The sequence below is a fragment of the Coregonus clupeaformis genome, chromosome 28 (assembly GCF_020615455.1).
Source record: "Coregonus clupeaformis isolate EN_2021a chromosome 28, ASM2061545v1, whole genome shotgun sequence".
NCBI classification, from domain to species: domain Eukaryota; kingdom Metazoa; phylum Chordata; class Actinopteri; order Salmoniformes; family Salmonidae; genus Coregonus; species Coregonus clupeaformis.
The window spans coordinates 22148962-22151733 of NC_059219.1; positions in this window are offsets into that span (position 1 = coordinate 22148962).

The window sequence follows — 2772 nt, forward strand, 5'->3', positions numbered from 1 at the left end:
ATTAGTATTTTTTAAGTTAAATAGATAATAACTGATGTTATGACCAGCGAATTTCCCCAAGGAATGAATGTGCCTTAGTGTATGAAGGGGTTTTGAATGGGGGGGGGGGTGATTGACCGGCCAGCGACTGCTTCACAATAATTAACATACAGTGGGGAGAACAAGTATTTTGCAGGTTTTCCTACTTACAAAGCATGTAGAGGTCTGTAATTTTTATCATAGGTACACTTCAACTGTGAGAGACGGAATCAAAAATCCAGAAAATCACATTGTATGATTATTAAGTAATTAATTTGCATTTTATTGCATGACATAAGTATTTGATACATCAGAAAAGCATAACTTTTTATATTTGGTACAGAAACCTTTGTTTGCAATTACAGAGATAATACGTTTCCTGTAGGTCTTGACCAGGTTTGCACACACTGCAGCAGGGATTTTGGCCCACTCCTCCATACAGAACTTCTCCAGATCCTTCAGGTTTCGGGGCTGTCGCTGGGCAATACGGACTTTCAGCTCCCTCCAAAGATTTTCTATTGGGTTCAGGTCTGGAGACTGGCTAGGCCACTCCAGGACCTTGAGATGCTTCTTACGGAGCCACTCCTTAGTTGCCCTTGCTGTGTGTTTCGGGTCGTTGTCATGCTGGAAGACCCAGCCACGACCCATCTTCAATGCTCTTACTGAGGGAAGGAGGTTGTTGGCCAAGATCTCGCGATACATGGCCCCATCCATCCTCCCCTCAATACGGTGCAGTCGTCCTGTCCCCTTTGCAGAAAAGCATCCCCAAATAATTATGTTTCCACCTCCATGCTTCACGGTTGGGATGGTGTTCTTGGGGTTGTACTCGTCCTTCTTCTTCTTCCTCCAAACATGACGAGTGGAGTTTAGACCAAAAAGCTCTATTTTTTGTCTCATCAGACCACATGACCTTCTCCCATTCCTCCTCTGGATCATCCAGATGGTCATTGGCAAACTTCAGACGGGCCTTGAGCAGGGGGACCTTGGGTGCGCTGCAGGATTTTAATCCATGACGGCGTAGTGTGTTACTAATGGTTTTCTTTGAGACTGTGGTCCCAGCTCTCTTCAGGTCATTGACCAGGTCCTGCCGTGTAGTTCTGGGCTGATCCCTCCCCTTCCTCATGATCATTGATGCCCCACGAGGTGAGATCTTGCATGGAGCCCCAGGCCGAGGGTGATTGACCGTCATCTTGAACTTCTTCCATTTTCTAATAATTGTGCCAACAGTTGTTGCCTTCTCACCAAGCTGCTTGCCTATTGTCCTGTAGCCCATCCCAGTCTACAATTTTATCCCTGATGTCCTTACACAGCTCTCTGGTCTTGGCCATTGTGGAGAGGTTGGAGTCTGTGGACAGGTGTCTTTTATACAGGTAACGAGTTCAAACAGGTGCAGTTAATACAGGTAATGAGTGGAGAACAGGAGGGCTCCTTAAAGAAAAACTAACAGGTCTGTGAGAGACGGAATTCTTAATGGTTGGTAGGTGATCAAATACTTATGTCATGCAATAAAATGCAAATTAATTACTTAAAAATCATACAATGTGATTTTCTGGATTTTTGTTTTAGATTCCGTCTCTCACAGTTGAAGTGTACCTATGATAAAAATGACAGACCTCTACATGCGTTGTAAGTAGGGAAACCTGCAAAATCGTCAGTGTATCAAATACTTGTTCTCCCCACTGTATAGCAAACTTGAATTGAATAGTAGTGGGATGTTTTGTGTATTTATCATTTGGGCCAAGTCAATGGTTCTATTTCAGCCTCAACATGCTGAAGAAGTGTTATTTTTGTAATTATAACATGATTCCAGCACAGCACTTCTTACATGCCTTGTGGGTATGGAATGTGAGTGTTTGAGTTCATCAATTTATGTTGTTCATTTATGGATACTGTTATTATCCTTTATTCAATTGTCTTTATTTCTATTTTGTAGCCATAGGAAGTAAGCCATGTGTATCTTAAGCTATCCATACTTCCATTACTACATAAATACAGTGGTTGACACTACCTTTCCTCTCTTATAGCACTGTAGCTCACTATGCAATGTGGAAATCACTAGATTTCTTTGGGCCACTCATGTTTACGAATTGAATAGTAGTTTTGATCCAGACATGAATTAAATCTGATTCCAAAGCTACGTAGTATGGCGAAAGTGAAGATACATATGATTCAAATATTTTTTCTTGTTGAATCGTTAATTTTTTTTATCATATGTTACTCAGTGAGTATGTAGCGTAGATCTCATTTTTGTTAATATGAGCTCAGTGCAGGAGAGAATTGTTTTAACGTTCCTGTTTTGTTACAGGGGTTTATTTAGAAATAATTCCGGCAGCATGACTAACTGTTATCCCTGTACTCTTGGTAGGTGTATGTTGTACAGTGTGTCAAATGAGAACTGAGAACAGTGTGGACTTCTGTTAACAGTCCAAATGTGGTTAAAAACAAGAAGAAATAAAACTGGTCAAGACAATCTGCTCATGAGCATTGAATATTAGTGTATGTGTGATTCTTGTCTGAAATCAGGTCATCTGTGGCATCAGTCATTTAACATCAACAACTGGTCAATTACACAATACACACTGCAGAACCTCTTTCATTCAATTTGTGAAAATGTATCAAACTGAATAACAAATTAATTGTGGCAAGAGTTCAGGACTCACTAGGCCTTTTCCAAGAGCCTATGTAATGCGGCCATTTAACCACATGGAGGCAAAAATGTAAGCCGAGTTAAGATAAATCTCCCATGATCCCATG